At 46.5% G+C, this 26,026-nt stretch overlaps 1 protein-coding gene across 4 annotated transcripts in view; it reads right to left on the bottom strand.

The window, feature by feature from the left end:
- LOC144591043 (amyloid-beta A4 precursor protein-binding family A member 1-like) overlaps positions 1 to 26,026 on the bottom strand; it is a 113,578-nt gene that overhangs the window by 74,646 nt on the left and 12,906 nt on the right. Inside the window, exon 2 of one of the 4 annotated variants that reach the window (XM_078395390.1) lies at positions 9,477 to 9,572. The exons of the other annotated variants lie outside the window; for them this stretch is intronic. The gene's annotated coding sequence lies outside the window, so the exon portion shown is untranslated. The remainder of the gene's footprint in view (positions 1 to 9,476; positions 9,573 to 26,026) is intronic. 4 annotated transcript variants of the gene reach the window in all.

Raw genomic sequence — 26,026 nt, 5'->3', positions numbered from 1 at the left:
CCTTCATTCAGAGGAATATGGAAGCCAATGTTAGCTCTTCAGCCTCTCTAGTCTTCCTCCAGCCAATTGCAGCAAGGTTGATATCCACATCAACTCCAATCCTTCTCTGATCAAGATCCTTGCATAACCCATCCTATAAACCCCAGTTTCTTTAATTTAGTTTAGTTTAGAGATACTGAGTGGAAAGAGGACCTTCGGCCCACTGAGTCCATGCCGACCAGCGATCCCTGCACTCTTACTCTATCCTACACACACTAGGGCCAATTTTTACATTTACCAAGGCAATTTACCTACATACCTGTCTTTAGAGAGTGGGAGGAAACCAGAGCACCTGGTGAAAACCCACACAGGTCACGGGGAGAACGTACAAACTCTTATACAGACAGCACCCACAGTCAGGATCGAAAACGATCCTCTGGCACTGTAAAGCAGCAATACCACCGCTGCTATCACAAAATGCTGGAGTAACTCAGCAGGTCAGGCAGCATCTCAGGAGAGAAGGAATGGGTGACGTTTCAGGTCGAGACCCTTCTTCAGACTGATCCATCAGTCTGAAGAAGGGTCTCGACCCGAAACGTCACCCATTCCTTCTCTCCTGAGATGCTGCCTGACCTGCTGAGTTACTCCAGCATTTTGTGATACCTTCGATTTGTACCAGCATTTGCAGTTATTTTCCTACACTCCTTCTAACTCTCCCGCTGCGCTACTGTGCCGCCCTTCAAATTGAATTCATCCTCACAGGGCTGGACCACAAGTCCTGAATTGGGGAAAGGCTAACTTTGATGGAATTGGACAGGAACTTGCAAAAGTTGATTGGAGTAGGTTGTTTGCAGGCAAAGGAACATCCAGAAAGGACAGGAGGTCTGTGACGAGTGTATCAGGGATCGGTGCTGGGCCCACTGCTGTTTGTGGTTTATATCAACAAATGCAGAAGGCCTGATTAATAAGTTTGCAGATGTCACTAAAATAAGCGCTATCATTTGTTGCAGTTGTACAAGACATTGGTAAGACCACGTTTGGAATATTGTGTTCATTTATGGTCACCCTGCTGTAGGAAGGATGTCACTGGAAAGAGTGTATTGAAGAACTATGAGGATGTTGCCAGGACTTGAGAGCCTGAGCTATAGGGAGAGATTGGGTAAACTAGGACTTTATTCCTTGGAGCACAAGATGTTAAAATCACGAGGGGAACTGAGGGCAAATACACACAGTCTTTGACCCAAGGGGAATCAAGAACCAGAAGACACACATTTAAGGTGAGACGGGAAAACATTTAATGTGAATCTAGTGACAACTTTTTCCACTCAGAGGGTGGTGGGTTTATGGAATGAGCTGTGAGATGAGGCAGGTACAATAGCAATACTATAGACGGTCAGTATCTTTATCCTCCTGGAGGAAACATTCAACACTGGAGGGGAGAGTTAGAACGGTGAGAGGGGGAAAGTTTAATGGAGATGTGTCGGGCAAATTTTGTTTTACACAGAGCAGTGAGGGCCTGGTGTGGTGATGGAGGCAGATACAGTAGTGATCTTGAAGAGGCTTTTAAATAGGCTGACGGAAGTGCAGGGAACATAGGGATATGGATCATGTACAGGCAGATGACATCAGTTTAAGTTTGCATCATGTTCAGCACAAGCATTGTGGGCTGAAGGACTCGTTCCTGTGCCGTACTGTTCTATGTTCGATGTACATGGATAGGAAAGGTTTACAGGGATATGGGCCAAATGCAGACTAACGGGACTAGCTTAGATGGGGCATCTTTGTTGGCATGGATGAGTTAGATTTGAAGGATCTGTTTCCGTGCTGTATGACTCTGTGACTCATCTACCCCAAGGCACTTCACATAAACACTATTGACCAAAATTTAACCCCAACTCCATGCTTGAGATGGCAGTCCAGGTAACCACGTGCTTGGTCAAGTAGTGGCATTTGACAAATGCCTGAAAGATGAGGGGACCGAATGGTGCTCAAAAGGGGCGGACAATCAGCTTCATGCATCAGCCATGCCTTTGACGTACAATAGAACCAAATTTAAATAGTTCACTGTGCGTAACTCTGTGCCAAGTCACTGAATTACACATGGAGTGGGTGTTAAACACCAGGGGGCTGTGAGCTCCTTTAATGCATTTAAATTTTATGCTACTTAATTGCATAGTTCGAGTGGCACCAAGAGGCTCAGCCTGTGTTAAAACTCAAGATTTCACAAAGCAGCTGGTAAACGTAGAAAGGCGTTTGAGGAAAAAAGTCATCACGGGAATCATCTGAACCTCGTCATTTCTCCACTAGCAGTAGATGTGGCGATTTTAATTCCCACTCCTAACACACAATTTCTTTTTAAAAACCTTATCTCCAGAAGAAGGCTTTCACAACTTGCATCAAATCCCTTTGAAGGTCTGTACCCCTTTCCTTCAGTCCTATTAGTTTAGTTTATTGTCAAGTATACCAAGTGTGATGTCTTGAGAGGTCGGGAGCTTTTCTCTTGAAGGTTGGGAGGTGTGGGTGCCGGAAATGAAGGCAGAAAAGTTCTTGTTTTCAAACTTAAATTCCATATATTTTGTCTTTTCCAAAAACAGGTAAACTTAATTGTTTGCAGACAGGTACACAAAACCAAAACAGGTAGTTAAATCAAAACTGTAGCTTGCTGCCTTCTTACAAAATATAACTCATACACTGCTTCCCTTCCCTTTCAGCTCTCTCACTGAGGCAATCAGCTCATCTGGTTCAGCTGGGCAGCCATCAGTATCAGCAGCAATCAGTATCAGCAGCAATCAGTGTCAGCAGGGCAGGCAGCCCTGCTGATTATGGGTTTTGTAGTCTTTTGCTGGCAGCCATGATGGTTTGTAGTCCTTGTTGCATCCACTGGGAGGAAATGTATCTCCCCTCTATGACTCTACCTCTCATGATATCACACAAGGTACAGTGAAAAGCTATTATTATCATCATATCATATCATATATATACAGCCGGAAACAGGCCTTTTCGGCCCACCAAGTCCGTGCCGCCCAACGATCCCCGTACATTAACACTATCCTACACCCACTAGGGACAATTTTTACATTTACCCAGCCAATTAACCTACATACCTGTACGTCTTTGGAGTGTGGGAGGAAACCGAAGATCTCGGAGAAAACCCACGCAGGTCACGGGGAGAACGTACAAACTCCTTACAGTGCAGCACCCGTAGTCAGGATCGAACCTGAGTCTCCGGCGCTGCATTCGCTGTAAAGCAGCAACTCTACCGCTAATCCAGTCAGCGGAAAGACTATATGTGATTACAATCAAGCCGTCCACAGTTTACAGATATAAGATTATGGGAATAAGTTCAGAGCAAGAGTCCCACCTTCCAAATCTCCGCATTCCTCCAATGCTGGCCTCTTGCTCACCCTGTGGTTCACTTGGTCCTTGCCTTCAGCTGCCTAAACCATGAAGCTCCCAAATGCCCTCCCGAACCTTCTCTGCCCTCCCTCTCCCCCCAAATGCTCCTTAATACCCGTAAATGGTTTGTCACAGAAGGGTTTAGTTTTAGTTTTAGAGAAACAGCGCGTAAACAGGCCTTTCAGCCCACCAAGTCCGCACCGACCAACAATCCCCGCACATTAACATTACCCTAGGGACAATTTTTACATTCATACCAAGCCAATTAACCTACAAACCTCTACATTTTGGAGTGTGGGAGAAAACCGAAGATCTCGGCGAAAACCCATGCGGTCACGGGAGAACGTTAAAAACTCCGTACAGACACCACCCGCAGTCGGGATCAAACCCGGGTCTCTGGCGCTGCAAGCTCTGTAAGGCAGCAACTCTACCACCGTGCCGCCCTTGGACAGATGTCTGCCATCAGAGTGGATTCAATTTATCAAGATGACAATATATATTTTTAGAAAGGCAGTTTAAGACAGAAGAGAAAAAAATGTAAATAAATGAAGCAGAACATTATCAGGGGAGAGAGAAGGCTAGTTACCCGAAGTCCGAAGAACTGTGATCTGCCCAGGCACACAAGGTGCCTTTCTTCATGCTTATGTTGGGCATCACTGGAGGGGATCGAAGTTATGCATTTGGCGCACTGGGAACATTGAACCCTTGCTACTCAATATAGAGTTTAATACTTTCAGATAATAATAATAATAATAATAATAATAATAATTCATTTATTTTATATAGCGCCTTATCGCATGCTCAAAGCGCTTTACAAAAACAATTAACATAGAAACAAACAGACAAACTATCCTGACGGAAAAGCGGCGAATACTCAACGCCAGCGTCCTCTCACGTCAGGGTCCGGCAGTAGACATTAAAAAGCACAAGACACATAGATATAATTTTTTACACAAACAGCCATCACAGTGATTGCTCTAGGCATACCCTCACTGTGATGGAAGGCAAAGTCTTATCTCCTCCTCGTTCTTCTCCCGTGGTGCCACGAGGTGATCGAGGCTCCCAACTTTTTGAAGCCCCCACCGGGCGATGGAAAGTCCCAGGGCCGAGCCGAGCAGGCCGATGAAAGTCCTGAGCCCCCACCGGGCGATGGAAAGTGCTGCGGCCGAGCCACGCAGGGTGATGAAGGGCCTGCGGGCGGGTCGATCGTACCTTGCGCTTCGGGGCGGTCGAAGCTGCTACGGCTGGAGCTCCCAAAAGCCGGTCGCCAGCCAGGGACCTGCGAACTCCCGATGTTGCGGTCTGCAGGGCCCACGGCCGAAGCCTCCGAGATGGTAAGTCCAGGCCATGCGACCGGAGTCTTTGAGGTCGATCCCAGCTGGAGGCCGCCGACTCCACGATGTTAGGCCGTAGCGCGAACGGAGATACGACACGGTAAAGGTCGCATCTCCGTTGAGGAGGAGATTTGAAAAAAGGTTTCCCCCAACCCCCCCACCACCCCCCCACATACACAGAGTTAAAAAATAAAACAAAACGTACATTTAACGACGACAATGACAAAAAAACAACAAAAAAAACAGAAAGACTGCCGGTGAGCCGCAGCTGCAGAACACAGCCATGCCCCCACTAGCTTTTAATTCTCTTTCACCCCATGTGTGCTGTGCCTTTCTTTTTTAACTTGTTTCATTTTATTCCCATTTCTTCTTTTGTCTCCACTTGTATACTTTTATTGTAAAGTTTATAAAACTTTGGTTAGGCCATGTTAAGAGTATTGTGTGCATTTCTGTTCATGCCATTACAGGATGGATGCGGAAGTTTTGGAGAAAAGGTCTACCAGAATGATTAACAGCATTGATATACACAGGAATCTTGGGGTCCGAGTCCATAGCCCCCTGAAAGGGGCAACTTAAGTAGATAAGAGAGGTAAAGATGGCATAAGGTATGCTTGCCTTCATAGGTCAGGCATTCAGTATCGTGACGTCATGTTTCAGCTGCATAGGACTTTGGTTAGTTTGGTGAGTCCACGTCTGTAATATTGAATGCAGTTCAGGTTGCCCTATTACAGAAAGGAAGTGGAGGCTTTACACAGGTTCTTCTGTAAACTACACCTGGGAATGAAAGGAAGTGTAACTAAAGAGAAAGTCCATTCCAGTCCATAGTCGAGGTTAGTGGTGTGTAGCGTTCAAGTGCCGGATGGTTGCTGGAAACTAGGTGGTCATGGTTTTCAGGCTCCAGTACTTTCTACCCATTTGCAGGAGCACAATACTAGCATAGCCAAGAAATTGCTTATTTTTGATTTATGGAAAATTCAGTTTAGGGACAGCTCTGAGGAGTGAAACAATAATATAAACTTGCATTCTGTTTTAGTCAACAAGATCTATCTCACTCAGAAACTGAAATCCCTACATCCAGAGACACAGTAAAAGATCTACACAGTCACAGATGACAGACAACAGATTCATACCGAGACTGAAGCACAGAAACACATAAAGCTTCACTTAAGAAGACAAGGCACTACGAGTAGAAATAGGCCACTTGGCAACTCCAGTCTGCCCCCCATTCAATATGACCATAGCTAGTCTATGCTGGCCTCAACTCCTCTTCTCTGCTAGTTCCCCATAACTTCAATTACTCCATCTTTCAAAGATTTATCCTTCTTAAATATATTGAATAATCTGGCCTCCAACACTGTGAGAGGCAGCAAATTTCAGAGATTCACAGGTCTTAGAAAATAAATTTCAATACACCCCAGTTTTAAAATGATCCTATTGCAGCTCCCATTGTTTGTGACTCTCCAACTAGTGGAAACATCTCAATATTTACCCTGTCAACTCCTCTTAGGATGTTAGATAGACACAAAATGTTGGAGTAACTCATAGGATCAGGCAGCATCTCTGGAGAGAAATGTTGGTGACGTTGCGGGTCTGAACCCTTCTTCAGACTGAAAGTAGAGATGTAGGGGAGAAATAAACCCGAGGGGAGACAAGGCCTGAACAAATCAGGGCTGGCAACAGATGACCTCAGAAAGGTTGGAGCCGACAATGGTCCATTGTTGGCTGGGGAAGGTGTGATAACAAGAGGGATACAAGGATGCAACCAGTGGAACAGGTAGGACGATCAGATTGAGGGAGGGGTGGGGGGAGAGAAGGAATGCAATACTTGAAATTAAAGAAATTTGAGATATTAGAAGTTTGAATCTTCCAAACTTCCTAGAATACAGACCCAACGGTCTAGTATTTTTTGATAGGACAACCTGTATGGAACCTGGTCGATTTGTGCCTTAAGGACCCGTTTCCGAGCAGCATAACTATGAGAAACGCCATCTCCAAACACAGTGATGCAGATGGAGACAAGACCACACATACTGAAACAAACAAAAACAGAGCCAGATACAGTCACGCAAGTATGGATACATACATCACGAAATTGTTGCATTGCTAGGGAAAGTATCTGCTAACACAAACTACACACTCTCTGCTCAGTCCGCAGGGGAACTAAACAGTGGCCACACAACTCAATTTCAATAAAAAAAAATTCACACACAAGGGGAACATAAAAACTGGCAGTGGATTGCATGCCTCTGCACATGATACACGTGCCACACGCTTGGTCAACACTACTGAGGGTTTTGCCCCGGTGAGAGTGGCCTGCAGATAGAACTGATCACCCTTGGCCTTCAAACCAATGGAAGCATCTGTCATTAGTGACAGGCTGACATGCTCATCTCATGAATACACCAGCACTGTTCTCTCTCAGGACCACACGCTACAGCTTGCAACAGCCCTGCACACTCTTCACCAATCTGCTACTCTCCCTCCATAAACCACCCCCACTGTGGACCTTGGCACGGTGGCGCAGCGGTAGAGTTGCTGCCTTACAGCGCTTGCAGTGCCGGAGACCCAGGTTCGATCCCGACTTCAGTTACTGTCTGTACGGAGTTTGTACGTTCTCCCCGTGACTGCATGGGGTTTCTCTGAGAACTTCGGTTTCCTCCCACACTCCAAAGATGAGCAGGTTTGTAGGTTAATTGACTTGGTGTATGTGTAAATTGTCCCGTGTGTGCAGGGTAGCGTTAATGTGTGGGATTCGCTGGTCGGTGCGGACTCAATAGACAATAGACAATAGGTGCAGGAGGAGGCCATTCGGCCCTTCGAGCCAGCACCGCCATTCAATGTGATCATGGCTGATCATCCTCATCAGTACCCCGTTCCTGCCTTCCCCCCATACACCCTGACTCAGCTATCCTTAAGAGCTCTATCCAGCTCTCTCTTGAATGCATTCAGAGAATTGGCCTCCACTGCCTTCTGAGGCAGAGAATTCCACAGATTCACAACTCTCTGACTGAAAATGTTTTTCCTCATCTCAGTTCTAAATGGCCTGCCCCTTATTCTTAAACTGTGGCCCCTTGTTCTGGACTCCCCCAACATTGGGAACATGTTCCTGCCTCTAACGTGTCCAACCCCATAATAATCTTATACGTTTCGATAAGATCTCCTCTCATCCTTCTAAATTCCAGTGTATAATTCCAGTGACTCGGTGGGCTGAAGGGCCCGTTTCCGCGGTGTATCTCATAACTAAACTAAACCAACCTCGCGTCCGGGTCAGACTGCCGCCCACATCTTCTCATCCTAGCTGACTGGCTCCATTCCCCTTCCCGACTCAGGCAGAGGATCAACACCAATCCCGACCCTACACCTCCAAGCCCTCTCGTGCAGCAATCCAACCCTTACTCTCCATTCGAGACGATTCCATCAAGAAAGACGCTCAGTGCACCATTCAGCAGTGCAGCCTCCATTACTCAGCAAGGAAGGCCAGCAGACTACTGCGTGACCGACAGAGCGTGCAAGAGACAGATAACAAACATCAACATGCAGAAAATAGCTGAGGTTTATTTTCCATACAATGGCTTGCACTACGGATCTTAACAAGATCAATGGTCCACAATTATATGAAAAAAATGTCCACTGTTAGGCTTCTGCCTTATACTCTGGCCCTTCTAAAAATAAAGCCGTCATGGGAGACCACTTCAAGCCAGAGTGCCACAGTACAATCATTCCCAATTACACGGAGCCTACGTTAACATTACATACAGGGCAACTTCACACTGCCAGGGACAGAACCAATCCCGGGAAACGGAACAAAAAAAACAAATCAAAAACCCAACATAACAGAAAACTTGGCCAGAGCACAACTCCCAAAGTCCCAGCAGAAACTAACCACTGCAGCAGAGAGGCACAGTGAGACAGATGGGCAGACAGGGGGCAAAGCAAAAATGTCTTAACTAATATGTTAACCAAAGTTAACTACTAAAAACTGAACATATTATAACTAACAAAACAAAAAAACTATGGAACTGTGATTGAAGGACTGAAGACTGAACATGACTGGAGACAAGACTCAACTGACACTTTAACAGACAAAATGTGTAGACACTGCTGAGAAACAAGCTTCCTTATCTTATTTAAGAATGGCTGATGCCCTTGTACACAGCCATCCAGGATGAAAGCCGCAGGGGTTAAATTACTCTGCAGCCAGTTGACACCTCACTGTACTTCACAGAGGCACAGCTTTTGCAGCCCCCTGTCTTATCAGAAATAACAATCCTGGGAGTCTCACATCTTGTAATGTGCAAGCTCCCACACCACACCATGCTAGTGCAAGCCCAAGTACCTCAATGTAATCTTAGTCAATGGTGGTTGAGTGCTGAGGTTGGGTTGTGGTTAGGGTTGTGCAGGGAAATTCAAGAGAGTGATGGGTAGAAGCTGTTCTTTAGTCTGGAGATAACAGTTCTCAAGCTCCCAAACCTTCTTCCGGATGGCAGCAGTGAGTGGAGTTTGTGGCCAGAGTTGGTGTGGGTCTTTGATGATATTAACTACCTTCTTGAGGAAGTGCTTCCTATAGATCCCTTGAACGACGGGAAGGTCAATACCCATGATGGACTGGACAATCTCCACCACCTTCTGCAGCCTCCTTCATTCTTGAGCGTTCAAATGATCCAAATATGAATACATCATCCAATTACCATCTGATTAAGTCATACTCGATCTGGAGGCAGCACCTCCAGGATAGAGGATAGAATTGGAATTTCTGCTTGTTTTTACCTGTAACCATCAGATGAGGTCTTCTGTTGCCATGTGTAGACTTTGCAGACATTGGAGGGAAGCACTGAAGACAAACAGTGGTAGCTCCAGAGCAGGCTGCAGAGGTAGGGAGATACAAAGGCATGGAGGGATTTGAAAACAATGCGCCAACACTGGAATAAGATATGTTGTAGTTTGGGGTAGCATAGTGTCGCGGCAGTAGAGTTGCTGCCCTTACAGCAGCCAGAAACTCGGGTTCCATCCTGATTACGGGTGCTGCCTGTGCAGTGTTTGTACGTTTTCTCTGCGACCGTGGGATTTCTCCGGGTGCCGGTTTCCTCCCACATCCCAAAGACGTGCAGGTATGTAAATTAATTGGCTTTTATAAATTGTCCCTCGTGTGTAGGATAGAGCTAGTGTTTGGGTGATTGCTTGTCGGCGTGGACTCAGTGGGTCAAAGGGCCTGTTTCCATGCTGTATCTCTAAACTAAACTAAACAAGCACTTTTGAAATGGAGCAAGTCACTGGTGACTTAATCTACAATCCTGTATATGGCAGTTATGCCGTATCAGGAGCAGAGCTTCTGGTCTCAAACCTGCTCAGCCATTAAATGACAACTAAACCTCAATCTCCACTGTCTCAGTGAGTAGCCCGAGTTCTGCCAGAAGGTTATGGGTTCAAGTTCCACACCAGCAACTTCAGCACAGAGGCCCATGCCGACAGTCCATGGTTATACAGTAAAAACTGTTGTTCCAGCATCCTTTGCACATTGATAGTGTCAAACTAGCAGCTTCTGGATGATTGGATGCTATTCCTAATAATGCCCCACCACATTTTTATTTTAAAGGACACAAAATGCTGGAATAACTTAGCAGGTCAGGCAGCATCTTTGGAGAACATGGACAGATGATACTTCGGATTGGGACCCTTCTTCAAACGAAGAAGGCTCTTGACCCTCTTATCCATGTTCTCAAGAGATGCTAGCTGACCCGCTGAGTTACTCTAGCACTGTCCTTTTGTGTAAACCAGCATCTGCAGTTCCTTGTTTCTCCATTTATTATTTGCCAGGCTTTGCCATATCCCCACCTCACTTTTTCAGCTTTCTCCCCACTACTTCACTTAGTCTGAAGATAGGTCCCGACCCAAAATGGCTCCTGTCCATTTTAATTTTGCTTTTTTAAAAAAACATGTTGCACTGTCATATAATAAAATTTCCTCCAGGCAGTTTAAGGAAAGCAGGCAATATACAAGCACTCCAGTTGGGGTCAAACCCACCCACAGTGCTGACTCAGTCATGCTGGATTGCCTTGCTGACTCACTGTTCAAACCCCAGTCTCAATCCATCTCCGATTCCCTGCCTCTGCCCACACATCCCACTTGCAATCTGGACCCCTGGCTCATATTCCGGACTTCAGAGGGAATCAAATGCTGGACTATCGGGATTTCTGAACATTTGGGTGCCTGAGTATGGGAATTTTCCTGTACCGAGGACACACTGCACCATCTTTCAGACGAGCTGTTAAACACGTCGCCCACGTCGCCCCCCCTCCCCTCCCCTCCCCTCCCCTCCCCCCCCTCCCCCCCCCCTCCCCTCCCCTCCCCTCCCCCTCCCCCCCCCTCCCCTCCCCCCCCCTCCCCTCCCCCCCCCCCCTCCCCCCCCCCCCCTCCCCTCCCCCCCCTCCCCTCCCCCCCCTCCCCCTGAGATATATCAATGCATCTCACAGCAATACTTGGTAGAACAACTTGATTCATTCAGTGTCCTGGGCCAACAGGCACCCCTCAATCAATAAAAACGAAAAGGGAGATACAGGAATCCTCATGCAGGGTTTCAACACAAAACTTCGACCATTCATTTCCACCCGCTTGTTGCGTTCAATATCAAATGCTCTGTTCACTGTCGAAACAAAGAGCTGCAGTTGATGGTTAATACTCAAATGGACACAAAGTGCTGGAGTAACTCAACAGGTCAGGCTGCATCGCTGGAGAACATGGATAGGTGACGTTTCAGGCAGGGACCCTTTTTCTGAGAAGGGTCTCAACCCAAAATGTCACCTATCCACGTCCTTCTCTGTGCATTCTCACGATCCTACCTGTGGGAACTTGCTTTGCATAAATTGATGTAAGAAACCAGGGCAGCCTATGACCACGCTGTAACATGCTTCACTGGCGCTGAAACATGACGTGCACTAACATGCAGTCACCTGCCCTTGGTCACAGCAGCCAATCCTTTGAGATCAGGAATAATCACAAGCTTTCTAAACATTATCACACCAACCGAAAAAAAAATGCCGGTGTATTTATCTTAACAAGTGTTCCTACATGCTCTTCCCTCCCTCAGGAGGGTTACATGTTTACAGCCGGGTACTGCTGGGAGCCCACGTTCTATGTCAACATGTTGGTTGTGTTCCAGCCATCTGATATTACCATGGCAACAGCATCTTGAACTTGTAGGGCCTTGTATATCGCCTGCCGCCACTGCAATCAGTCAACATTTGACCAAGAGGGATGTTAGATCGATGGGCAATCAAAATCCTAATCAATGAGGTTTTCAGGGACATGTTAAATGAGAGAGTGCTATTGTAGACCGACCAGAGAGGTAAAGGAAAAGGATTCCAGATCTTAGGACGTTAGCAGCCAAAGCATAAGGAAAATTACATTCGGAGAATGATCAAGTGGCCAAAATTAAAGCAGAGAAATCTGTGGTTTGTCCGGTGGGGGAGGATACAGAGGAGGACGGAGAGGGAGAGAGGAGACATATTTCAAAGCTAGGGTGCGACTTTCTAACAGACATTGCTATTACGTAATCTACAGCCAGAAAACTGTTGACTCTGCAAATTGTAAACACTGCACAGTTACGCACTAAAGGCATGGATGCCCCTACAGAGGAAGTTAAAGACTGAAGCTGCATGCCATCCCAGAGTTCTATTGTTTAAGGAAAGAGTGAATTGAGAGCAGGAAATTTACACACTAATTTATTAAGCAATGCCAAGATATGATATACAGTGCCACAAACGTATTAGGACAGAGTACCAAAGAATGGGAAAGTAGAGCAAATATAATTAGGAACAGACAAAAGGGCAGGATTGGGTCATTTCAGAGATCTCAGAGAGTTGTAAGCCTCGTAAAACGTAATAAAAATCAGGGAATAAAAATCGAAGTGCTGGAGAGACTCAGCGGGTCGAGCAGCATCCCTGGAGGGAATACACAAGATGACGTTTCAGGTCAGGACTCTTCTCAGACTGATGGGTTGCTGGGGTAGAATCACATAAGGATTTAAAAAACGAGGGTGTATATCGCGACCGTGAATGAGATCAAAAATTGAGATTCGGATGGGACAACCATACAAGGCAAAGCTGCCTGGGACAGTGAAATGGCCCCTACAACTGCCCACTGCAGTCAACATTTCCCGATTGCTTCACAGTCAAGCACTGCAAGCTCCAAAGCGGGCTTCTGTCACGTGGATACACGACAAAAATAATAACTTCAACCGTATGCACGAATCTCCACATTACTTCCCTCTTCACTTGCAGGAAACACCTCTCCAGACTTTGCATGCTAAACTGACCAAGTCAAATGGGAAACGGAAGAAATACACACCTTGGATTTCAACAGCACCTTTCACATGGTCAGACAACCCACTTGAGGGCAATCAGATTAGGGAGAGAACGCCAGTGTCGGACCTCAGCAGCTGAAGGCACAAACCCCAGTGGCAAAGTGAAAGGACCAGAAAGGGAGGTGTGTGGACATGTCAGAGGGTTGTGGGGATGGAAGAGTCCACAGAGATATTGGAAGGGCATACTTTTTATTCCACCCATTGGTCAACTTCCTATGGACCATTTCAAGAACATGAAATTTCACAAAAATGCAATGCCATCTCAGCCCAGAGCAAGAACGTGATAGCAGATTATAACAGGCCCATTCAGATCTGATTATATTTTACTGCTGCCTCCTCAGAACCCACCGCTGAAGCCCTCTAGCTAGGTTTAAAATAACCACTTATTCTTATTGCACATTCATTTCATTCTACCGCTGCCAGTACAAATCTGCCCATTCATGATACCCAATCCATTACAGGTACTGACCATCCCACCATTGAAGGGATCTACAGTAAGCACTGCCTTTCATGGTTCAATGGTACTTTGTCTGTCACATATGCAACAGCACAGTGAAGTTCGTATTGCATACATTACACATGCAGGCGCCGCCATGTTTTGGAGCCATTATTCAAAGTACAAAGTCCGGACGGCCCGTGCGCTCAGTGTACAGGAGCAGCTCCCGTGAACCAACGTCACTCTCCTCTCCCAGCCATCTTTGTGCCACGGGGGCGTCTCGTGCAGCCGACCTGGAATGTGTTAAAGGCATCACCCCGGTTCACCCTCCTACCGGCTCTTGTTCCTTACATTCGACATCTCGCGCTCCCTCCCAGTTACGACATCCGATCTGCGTTCAGGCTGGTTGCCGGTCTCGCCGACCAATGAGAGTCTTTGTATGGACCCCGACTCGCCTTCTGGGTGGGCACGGCGGCTGTGGCACCTCGGGAAAGCCTCCGCCGCGCGCCCAAAGGCAGTAGCCAGTATCAAAGACCCTCATCACCCAGACCACACTCTCATCGCCCTGCTACCATCGTGAGCAAGTTACAAGAGGTTGAGAACCATTACCTCCAGGTTCAAGAACAACTTCTTCGCATCGACCATCAGGCTCTTGAACTACCAGACACAACCCTAACCACAACCCCTACCTCAGCATCAAATTACTATGGACGTTTCACTAAGTTTGCACTACATACTTCAGCTTGCACCATCATAGTTTGGTTTACCTAGAATAACTGATAATTTATTGTGTGTTTATTTGTTGTGTTGTTGCATTTAATGTGCCTATAAAGTTGCAGCAAGCAAGAATTTCATTGTTCTGGCCCCAACACATACGACAATTAAACACTCTTGACTCTTTTCAGTTCACTTATCTCTGCACCAGCGCTGGAAATGCACGAGGGGGAAGCGGCAGAGAGAATGTTTTAAGTACCCAAATTTCTCCAACAGTCGAATCTTTCGTTTCCTCCACCATAAACGCACCAAAGCTGCAGTGCATACCATGTTCCACCTCCAGTTTAAATTCCATTTGAAATATTTTGGAGGACCAAGAACCAAGAAGAAGAAGAAGAAACTAGCTAAAGCTCCTGAGACATCGTCTCTCAAACCTGCGACCAGTAGAATCCAAGAGAATAAAGATGTATCAGAAATACATGGTTCCTCTACATCCCAGAGCTCACATCCCACCAGACCCCAGCACCCCACTCCCCAACAGCACACGCAGAAGTGTGAAAATGCATACCTCCAGGTTCAGGGACAGTTTCTTCCCAGCTGTCATCAGGCAACTGAACCTTCCTACCACAACCAGCGAGCGGTCCTAAGTTACTATCTACCTCATTGGAGACTCTCAGACTATCATTATTCAGACTTAACTGGATTTTATAGTACACGAAATGTTATTCCCTTTATCATGCATCTGTACACTATAGATGGCTCAATTGTAATCATGTATAATCTTTCCGCTGACTCGTTAGCACGTAACAAAGAGCTTTAGACTGTACCTCGGTACACGTGGCAATAAACTAAACTAACTAACCAAGGAATACCTTTACCAGAACCTCAGCACCATCTTTTCAAGGACAATAAGAGATGAGATGGCTACGCACTAAAGGACCAGGAAGCGAGCGGGCAAGATCATCTCTGACCCCTCTCACCCTGGCCACAAACTCTTTGAAGCAATTCCCTATGGAAGGCGACTCCGGACTGCCAAAGCAGCCACAGCCAGACATAAAAATAGCTTTTTTCCACGAGTGATAGTTCTACTCAATGACCAAAGTCTGTAGTCTCTTTTTTGCTCTGGTTTATTTTCACCCACATGTTTAGACCGTAATGGTGTATCCTTTTGGTTTTGATGTGTAATGCTTTATTCTTAATTGTTAACTGTATGTTTGTATTGTCATTTGTGAGCGGAGCACCAAGGCACATTCCTTGTATATGTATACTTGGCCAATAAACTTATTAATTCATTCATTCATGTTGATGGAAATCATATTTTGCAAACAAGTAAAGCAAAGTCAATATTAGTGATACTGGATTCTTGTATTTAATATTCCAGGCACCACAATGTTAGCACTTTACGATCTGCCCAACCAATGCATCGGATGGGACCCCCGTTCTTACTCTGCTACACTCCAGCTCTCCTTGGGAATGCACCGGGCACTCCTTGCAATGCACTGCACCCATCTGTAGGAACAAGCAATGGAACTCACAGCGCAGCCCGGTCCAAAGTCCAGGCACAGTAACTGAACCTGTAAATATTTATCACAAAAGGCATTAAAGTTCTAATTTCTTTCAAATGTGATTCTGTTAAAATTTGTCCCTCATCGCCACTTGCTGTAAGGCATCGCCAACTAATGTCATCGCAATAAGGAATGTGAAAATCAAAGCCCAAAATTATTATTCACCATTGTCATCATTTATTAAAACAATATATACATTTCGCAATGTTAAATGACATTTTGAAGAAAAAAGGTCTGTAATTTAAATCAAGGTAATTTAAACTCTATTAAATAACAATGTGGACCTTCAATTCAAAAGACGACTCATTCACAGGCAACTGCTGACTCAAATTTGGTGGAGCTGCTGCCCCATGGCACCAGAGACCAGGTTCAATCTGACATCGGCTGACTCTGGGTGGAGGTTGCACCTTTTCCCTGTGACTGCATGGTTTTCCGCTGGGTGCTCCCATTTTGCTCTCATATTCCAAAGCCGTGCAGGTTTGCAGGCTAATTGGCCTCTGTAAATTGCCCCTCGTGTGTAAGTAGTGGATAAGCAAGTGGAATAACATAGTACTTGTGCGAACATGTGACCGATGGTCGGCACGGACTCAGTGGGCCAAAGGGCCTATTTCCACGCTGTATCTAAACTAAAAACTATACAAAGCACTTAACTGAGAAGAACGTGGGGTTCTCTAAGTTTATTGATATACAACCATCCAACACAGTTAATAGCCAGCCCGGGTACAGGTGCTAAATACAGGCATTCAGAGACATAATGTGTAGGAAGGAACAGCAGATGCTGGTTTAAACCAAACATAGACACAAAAAGCTGGAGTAACTCAGCATCTCGAGAAACAAACTGGGAGCTGGGAACTCTACCCGCCGAGCCTGCCCCAGGCCAGTCCTGATTCCAGAACATTCCCACAGAACTCGACTGGAAGAAACAAAATAGGAACAAGACCTCTTCAACAGAGTTGAGCAAGTTTAAATATATTTGGATTTTCATTTTAAGTGTTTGAGAGATATTTTTAGTTTCAGTTTTTATTTAATATTTTTAAAATGGAACGAGACTCAGGAAAGTTTGAGAATAAAAATACAAAATCATTGAGAGCTGTGACTGCCTGTGTATCAGAGGCCGGAACTCCCCAGTGACACTGCCACTCCTGTTCTGCAACCCGCCACTAAGGATTGACTCCAAGCACTGTGTTGTCCAGCTGGGAGTCAGCTGCCCATTGCTGGACAACACCTGGACTACACTGGAGGGAAAAACATGGTACAGTGGACTTACCACTTCACGCCCAGAAGGATATATGGCCCATCACTGGGTTGTGATCTCGGATGAAAGATGTACCCCTATAAACGCATGCTAGGGGAAGGGGTAATCTCCTCCCCCAGAACAACGGCGATGTTGGACTGAAATGAGAGGGAAGAGGACTGAGAGAACGCCAAGCCAATGAAAGGGCAGCCCAAGGCAGTGGAAGGAGGGGCAGCGTTGAGGGAACACTGCCCTAGTGCCTAGGTAACAATACTAAGGGAACGTCACATCACGTGGCTGGCAGATATCAGCATGGATGACACAAAAAAGCAGCAATTGCCACAACTCAATCACTCCCACTGGCTACCCCAACATAATTTAGTTGGAGGTTCTATGGGTTTGCCCTGGGTACTCCTGCTCCCTGCCACATCCCAAGATGAGCAGATTGATGTGTAGGAAGTGTAGGAAGGAACTGCAGATGCTGGTTTAAATCGAAGATAGACACAAAATGCTGGAGTAACTCAGCAGGACAGGCAGCTTCTCTGGAGAGAAGGAATGGGTGACGTTTTGGGTCGAGACCCTTCTTCAGACTGAAGTCTCGACCCAAAACATCACCCATTCCTTCTCTCCAGAGATGCTGCCTGTCCCACTGAGTTACTCCAGCATTTTGTGTCTATCTTTGAGAAGATTAATGGGTTGATTGGCCTCTAAATTGCCTCCAGGGTGCAGGTGAATGGTAGAATGTGGAGGCGGCATGGAAATGATGGGAATGTAGAGAGTTTCAACAATGTTGCATTAGTGTAAATGAGTGGTTGATGGTCAACGTGGACTCGATGGGCCAAAGGGCCTGTTTCCACAATGAACAAATAACTCCCAATCTGCAGAAACCGTTGCCAGGAATGGGAAAATAAGAATAAAAACCAAACAAAGAATAGAGAACTATGGAAAATTCAGGATCGAACAGCTACTTTGAAGGACTGGACCTATTATCATCTAATTTCACAATCAAACTAAACTGCAAGAAGGAACTGCTGATACTGGTTTAAACCGAAGATAGACACAAAAAGCTGGAGTAACTCAGCGGGACAGGCAGCATCTTTGGAGAGAAGGAATGGGTGACGTTTCGGGTCAAGACCCTTCTTCAATCAGCCTTCAGCACTGGATACTAATAAAGATTTGGAGATTCAAAGCAATATCGGCTTTGAATTTTTCTCACTCACCCAGAATGATTAACGGGGCATCGGGAATCGTAAGACTGGGTAGAGAGGAGGAGGGCTGCATATTCACATCCATGGCTGTGACAGGACAAGTTGAGAAGGCCGTTTAAATAAAAAACGTACAAGATGGTGCGCTCGAGAAATAGAGTTGAAAATTATGCTGGTCCTCTATAAAACCACGGGTTAGGTCACTCAGGCCTGTGCTGAGTACTGCACTTTGGGCTGACTGTCACAGACTTGCCGAGGTTGCAAGAAGAGACTTAAATCAGAGCACTCCTTTTCACAAATTACGCACTGAAGATTGCTAAATTTCCTGATGACACCAAGGTAGGGAGAAAGTAAAGCTGTGAAGAGGACATGAGAAGGGCAGGGAGGAATGCAAATAGGTTATGTGGGTCTACTACGATCCGAGTGGCTCATCCACAATTTATTATGCCTGAACTGTTATATTGCGAGGCTGAAGAAGCTGGAGCCATTTCCTTCAGGGCAGAGAGATTTAAAAGGGAGATTTATGAGGTGTTGAAATCATGAAGTGTTTTAAACAAATAAATCAAAACTTATTTCCTCAGGCTGAAGAGGCCGTGAGTAGCGATCACACATTGAAGGGTTTTGGCATGAGGTTATTCACTTTGGAAGTAAGAATAGAAAGGCAGATTATTATCTGAATGGTGTCAAGTTAGGAAGAGGGGATGTTCAACGAGATCTGGGTGACCTAGTGCATCAGTCACTGAAAGGAAGCATGCAGGTACAGCAGGCAGTGAAGAAAGCCAATGGAATGTTGGCCTTCATAACAAGAGGAGTTGAGTATAGGAGCAAAGAGGTCCTTCTACAGTTGTACCGGGCCCTGGTGAGACCGCACCTGGAGTACTGTGTGCAGTTTTGGTCTCCAAATTTGAGGAAGGATATTCTTGCTATTGAGGGCGTGCGGCGTAGGTTCACTAGGTTAATTCCCGGAATGGCGGGACTGTCGTATGTTGAAAGGCTGGAGCAATTAGGCTTGTATACACTGGAATTTAGAAGGATGAGGGGGGATCTTATTGAAACATATGATAATTAGGGGATTGGAGTAACTCATTAGAGGCAGGAAACATGTTCCCAATGTTGGGGGAGTCCAGAACAACGGGCCACAGTTTAAGAATAAGGGGTAGGCCATTTAGAACGGAGATGAGGAAGAACTTTTTCAGTCAGAGAGTGGTGAAGGTGTGGAATTCTCTGCCTCAGAAGGCAGTGGAGGCCAGATCGTTGGTTGCTTTCAAGAGAGAGCTGGATAGAGCTCTTAAGGATAGCGGAGTGAGGGGGTATGGGGAGAAGGCAGGAACGGGGTACTGATTGAGAGTGATCAGCATTGAATGGCGGTGCTGGCTCGAAGGGCTGAATAGCCTACTCCTGCACCTATTGTCTAAAAGGACAAGAGGGGAGACGAGGAGAATTTTATTTTTACACTGCGAGCTGTGATCCAGAAGGCAATGCCTAAAAGGATAGTGGAAACAGATTCAACAGCAGAGTACAAAATGGTGCTGGATAAACACGCAAAAGGTTAAACTCTTGCAGGGCAATGCGGAAAGAGTGGGGGGGGGGGGGGAGTGTGACGGTTAGCAGATCTGACAAGGTCAGTGCAGGGACAATGGGCCGAATGGCCGCCCATGCTGCATCACTCTTAGGTTCAAACAGAGTTTCAATCACTCTATGGGGAGTGCAGTTACCTTCCTGTCTGATTATTCACATCCATTCTAAAACATTTTAGTAGAAACAAGGAACTGCAGATGCTGGTTTACAAAAAAAAGACAGTGCTGGGGTAACTCAGCAGTTCAGGCAGCATCCCTGGAGAACATGGATTGGTGACGTTTCGGGCTTTTCATTTATTTGTTTCAAACACTTCACGATTTCAACGCCTCTTAAATCTCCCTTCAAATCTCTCTGTCCTAAAGGAAATGGCTCCAGCTTCTTCAGCCTTGCAATATATCAGTTCAGGCCTAACAGATTGGGGATGGGCCACTTAGATCTGAGCACTGGCACATAAACCTATAATATTTTAGATTACCTGCAATTGTGCCGAGTTTCATTCTGTACTTCTCCTGAGAACCCACCAGGGCAATAATTTAAATAGTTCCAGTTTAGAATGCAAGGTGAGGAAAGTAAAGTGCAGCCAAGTACACTTGAGCAAAATGCTGCCGTTTGTTCCAGATATAGGGAAAGGGTACAGCAGTAAAATCATTGCCTCATTACCGAACGCGGTGCTGCAGCTTACAATCAATGGCATTTACAGCAGAGGTGCAGGACTGTCAGTGCCTCTGATCCGCGCCATAGTTTCGCTCCACATGACTTCCTCGCTTCTTCATCTTACCCTATCATTTCTATCCATTCTTTACGCCACAATGTGTTTATCCAGCTTCTTAAAAGCTTCATCTACATTCTCCTGGCCCGAGGCCCACACTCTTTGAGTAAAAAAGGTTTCTTGTGAATTTCCCACTGGAAATATTAATGTTTTTTACTATTCCGGGTCCTTGCCTAGAGTCCACATATCTTCTCCAACTCTCATTCTTTTTCATATTATTTCTGTCTCTCGTTTCACAATCAGAAAGGGAAAGTCCTGCATTTACATGACACCGTGTACATCTCCGAGCACTTAACAACCAGCAAGGATGGTCTCACTGTGATGTAGAAAACATGGCTTCCAATTTGTACACAGCACAAACTCCCATAACCACGTGTGATCATCAGCATGTAGCCTGATGTTTGAGATTCTGATTGTATATATTGGCCAAGGGTCTCTCTGACTCACATGCAATCATTCAAAAGATATGTCACCTCCCAAAGCAAAGCTGTCGCTCAGAATTGTGATGGAACATCAATCGAGAGTTTTGGTGTCTGTATTATAAAGTTCCTTGGACCTCATGTTGTTCTGACCCAAGCATGAGAAACTGAGAGCGAGTGTGAGAGTGAGTGTGCATATGAGAGTGTGAGTGTGAGAGTGAGTGTGTGTGAGTATGAGAGTGTGTGAGTGTGAGAGTGAGAGTGAGTGTGAGTGTGCATATGAGAGTGTGAGTGTGAGAGTGAGTGTGTGTGAGTATGAGAGTGTGTGAGTGTGAGAGTGAGTGTGAGTGTGCATATGAGAGTGTGAGTGTGAGAGTGAGTGTGTGTGAGTATGAGAGTGTGTGAGTGTGAGAGTGAGTGTGAGTGTGCATATGAGAGTGTGAGTGTGAGAGTGAGTGTGTGTGAGTGTGTGAGTGTGAGAGTGCGAGCACCGAGACACATCTGGCTTGTGAATCAAATAATCCTAATATATCAATTGGCTTTACACAGCTTGAAGTGACAGGTGAGAGAATTAAACTGCCTCTGTTTGAGAGTAGCATAATCAAAGCAAACCATTCCCACGTGTAAAACTGACCCAGCAGTCACAGTTGAGTACACTCAACAGTTTTTACACAGAAACACTTTTCAGCACTTGTGCTGAGCCGGCCAGTTTGTGTTTCCAGGATTGGCGATACAATAAAAGACAAGATTAATATTCATATCACACAAGTGCATGCTCATCAAAGCGCTGATAACCAGTAGTCATCACACAGTGCTTTGGGCCTCTGCAGAGCACAAGGTCATCGCATAGCAGCACCACCCCACCCTTTCCCAAGCCTTTCCTCCTTTCCCTGCATTTCTACGGTATCCCAGAACATTTCAGTGTGATCACAATTGTAATTTAGGAAACATGATTAGTACACAGCAAGCTCCCACAATGTGAGACAATCAGATCTTGTGTGAGGAGTAGACTGGGCAGGACACATGTCAGAACCACCCACTTTCTCCCACAAGTGATCCGAAATCTTTCAAGTCCTCCCGAGGGGGGGGGGGGGAAACAGCCCCAGTTTAATGCTATAAGAAAATAACTGCAGATGCCGGTACAAATCGAAGGTATTTATTCACAAAATGCTGGAGTAACTCAGCAGGTCAGGCAGCATCTCGGGAGAAGAAGGGTCTCGACCCGAAACGTCACCCATTCCTTCTCTCCCGAGATGCTGCCTGACCTGCTGAGTTACTCCAGCATTTTGTGAATAAATACCCAGTTTAATGCTGTTGTGAACATGGCAGCACTCCCACAGTAACGAAGATTCTTCTTTGCACTGATGCACTGTTCTTGAATTGAATACGGCGCTTATTTAATTCGGATCACAGCAGCAATTAACCTGTCCTGTTATCCTCCCAGTCCCTCTAACTAAAAAAATCCCACTCATCCATCGCCATGCAATTGCAATCGTGAAAGGCACTTCTGATCACAGAACAGACCTTGCGATGGTTTGCATTATTGTACACCAGAATACAGCAGTCCTTACGAGGTAGATTGGTGAATTATCTCTGCAGTATTCAGTGGAATTGTACAACCCTTACAACACATGGGCTATAATGAAGCAGTCCTTACAATGCTGATACAATATCAGATCACGCCTGTGACCGAACAAAAGTAGAGCAGTCTTTTTATGATGCCCGTAATATAGCACAGTAGCCCTTACAAAACGCCTGTAATTACAGTCCTTGTGGCGTTCCTGCAATGCTTCAGCGCCTCTCAAGATGTTTGCTGCAGCAGTTGTTTTGTCTGTGACGACAAAGGTCAAATAAAGATCTAATGGGTTTTCAACGAAGGAAACGATGCAAGAATATAAAATGTGAATGCTCCGTTTTGCTACTTGGTGACTCTGTAAGAAAATAACACATAGGTAGTATTGTAGCGACCATAGAGTAGTCCTGGGAGTCGAACCCTCAGATTGGCCAGCAAGGTCACGTGTGGGTGCGACCGTAGGGATTGGTCCAGGGAGTTGAGCCCGCTTATTGGACAGCGACGTCACGTGTGATTTTGGCGCCCAAAACCAGTTAGTTAGGAGAGTTCTTCGAAGTGAACAGTTAGAATTAATGGTTGTCTGTAATCTCGTTCGTTATATTTTTCAATCGAATGTTGCTGTCGCAATAAACTTCTTTAACAAAGAACGGGCCTCCAGACTCGCCATATTGGTGACCCCGACGTGATCCAGCCGATCACCTACCATGGGTGAACAAGACGCCTCGTCTTCGGTTCCTACGCCCGGCGCACCACAGCTAAACGCGGTCAGCGTTCACCGTCCGCCGTTTTGGGCACATCAACCACAATCTTGGTTTGTCCATGCCAAAGCTCAGTTTCACCTAAGAAACATCTCGACGGACGAAACAAAGTACTATTACCTCGTCAGTGCTCTACCGCCGGAGACGTCCGCGCGGGTGATGCGGTTCATCATCGCCCCTCCTGCAGACGGCAAGTACGAGGCAATGAAGGTAGTCTTGTTACGAACCTTCGGATTCAGTAGGCATGACCTAGCTAAGAGGCTTATGCACCTACCGGATCTCGGAGATCGGCTGCCGTCCGTTCTCATGGCCGAAATGTTGGCGCTAGCAGGTGAACACACGGATTGCCTCATGTTCGAGCAGGCATTCCGAGAGCAGCTTCCCGAAGATGTCAAGCTCATTCTCACGGATTGTTCTTTTAAAGACCCCGTGGCATATGCGGAGAAAGCTGATGCCGAGACCTTGTTGATCGAACTGTTTCTTTTTGATTTGGATGCCATGAGCGCATCAGCTTTCCCCGTTGTCCGATACCTCCGCTGCCTCTTGTGCCCGGGTCCTGGCCCTCCATTGGGTGGCCCGTTTCGGTGTTCCGTCCGTCATTACCACAGACAGGGGATCCCAGTTCACCTCTGCCCTTTGGGCCATGCTGGCGGAGCTGTACGGCTCCCGGTTGCAGCAGACCACGGCGTACCACCCACAGGCTAATGGGCTCGTGGAGAGGTTTCACCGGCAACTTAAGGCGGCCCTCAGTGCGCGGATGGAAGGCCCGGACTGGGTAGACCAACTTCCCTGGGTCCTTTTGGGCATCCGGACTGCTCCTAAGCAGGATCTCGGTGCTTCGTCCGGAGTCCTCTGGTCAGCAGCCCTCGGTTCTGTCGGTTTTGGCATCACTCCGGGCGCGAGTGGGTTCCCTGGCTCCGGTTCCTACTTCGCGACATGGGTGTTTCATGTTGCATGAACCGCCTGCCTTGAAGGACTGTGAGTTTGTGTTTCTGCGTAGGGATGCCCATCGTTCCCCGTTGCAGAGGGTCTATGAAGGCCCGTTCCGCGTGTTGCGTAAAGGGACGGTCACCTTCACCTTGGATGTGGGCGGCAGGAATGAGCTTGTCTCGGTGTCCAGGCTCAAACCTGCGCACTTGGATCCGGACAGCCCTGTCCTGGTCGGCCAACCGCCTCGGCGGGGCCGTCCTCCTGCAGTTCCACCCGATCTGGGACCCCCTGCTCCTGTGGTTCCGGCAGTCCCTTTCCTTACTCGTTCTGGTCGTGAAATCCGGCTCCCTGCTAGGTTCCGTACCTCGGGTTCTGGGGGGGAGGGTCATGTAGCGACCATAGAGATTAGTCCTGGGAGTCGAACCCTCAGATTGGCCAGCGAGGTCACGTGTGGGTGCGACCGTAGGGATTGGTCCAGGGAGTTGAGCCCGCTGATTGGACAGCGACGTCACGTGTGGTTTTGACACCCAAAACCAGTCAGTTAGGAGAGTTCTTCGAAGTGAACAGTTAGAATTAATGGTTGTCTGTAATCTCGTTCGTTATACTTTGTAATCGAATGTTGCTGTCGCAATAAACTTCTTTAACAAAGAACAAGCCTCCAGACTCGCCATAGTATAAAGATTGAAGGGGGAAGTTATTAAATTGTAACGGTGACATGATGGTGCAGTAGGTAGTGCTGCTGCCACCACTCAACTCCGGCAACCCAGATCCTGTCTGTGTAGAGTCTGCACATACTCCCCAGAACCATGTTTCCTCCCACATCCCAAAGATGCACAAGTGTGTTAATTGGCTGTCATAAATACCCCCCCCCCGTGTAGCTGGGTGGAAAGAGAATTAATTGGGAGAGGATGTACATGAGAGAGAGAATGAGTTCCCAAATGCTGCAGGAAGACCACTATCATCCTGGTGCCAACTAAAGCAAAAGCAAAGTCTAAAGAGATTGTGATTAATTTCAGGAAGCAAGGTGCCAAAGTAGAGATGGTTGAAAGCTTCAATTTTCTAGGAGTAAATATCACCTGCAACTTGTCCTGGACCAGCTATGTTGAAGCAATAGCCCAAGAAAGCACACCAACACGTCCTCATCCTTAGAAGGTTTAGGATGTTTGGCATGTCCCAAACAACTCTCACCAACTTCAACAGAGGCGACGTTGAAAGCATTTTCTCGGAATGCATCACAGCATGGTTTGGGAACAGCTCCAGCCAAGACCACCAGAGATTACAGAGAATTGTAGCACAGCGCAGACCATCATGCAAACCGACCTCCCTTCCATTGACTCCATCTACACTTCATGCTGCCTCAGCAAGGACACCAGCATAATCAAGGACACCAGCATAATCAAGGACGAGTCTCACCCCAGACACTCCCTCTTCTCCCCTCTCCCATCAGACAAAAAGTATTGACGTGTGAACATGCATACCCCCCAGATTCAGGGACAGTTTCTTCCCAGCTGTTATCAGGCCACTGTACTATCCTATCACCAGCTGGAGAGCGATCCTGACCTACCATCTACCTCATTGGAAACTCTCGGACTATCTTTAATCGGACTTTCCTGGACTTTATCTTGCACTAAACATTATTCCCTTTGTCTGTACAGTGTAGATGGCTTGATTGTAAAATTCCCACTGACTGGATAGCATGTAACAAAAAAGCTTACACTGTCCGTCCGTACACATGACAATAAACTAAACTCTAAGTATGCCCGTTCTGAATCAAAAC

Source organism: Rhinoraja longicauda, chromosome 3, assembly GCF_053455715.1.
Source record: "Rhinoraja longicauda isolate Sanriku21f chromosome 3, sRhiLon1.1, whole genome shotgun sequence".
NCBI classification, from domain to species: Eukaryota; Metazoa; Chordata; class Chondrichthyes; order Rajiformes; family Arhynchobatidae; genus Rhinoraja; species Rhinoraja longicauda.
Note: the sequence above shows the minus strand (reverse complement) of the source record. Positions and strands in the feature narration are given on the sequence as shown.